Raw genomic sequence first — 231 nt, forward strand, 5'->3', positions numbered from 1 at the left:
GGATTCTGGAAAAGAAAGAGGAGATTAGGAAAAAAACTACAGAAATCTGAATAGAGTATGGGCTTAAGTTAACAATAATATAATTATACAATAATATACAACAACAATATAATTTATTAATTGTGACAAATGTGTCATACTAATGTATAATGTTAATAATAAGGAAAACCGTGTGTAGAATATACAGGATTTCTGTACTATTTATACAATGTCTCTATAAATCTAAATCTA

This window comes from Galeopterus variegatus, unplaced genomic scaffold (assembly GCF_000696425.1).
Source record: "Galeopterus variegatus unplaced genomic scaffold, G_variegatus-3.0.2 Scaffold5548, whole genome shotgun sequence".
NCBI lineage: Eukaryota > Metazoa > Chordata > Mammalia > Dermoptera > Cynocephalidae > Galeopterus > Galeopterus variegatus.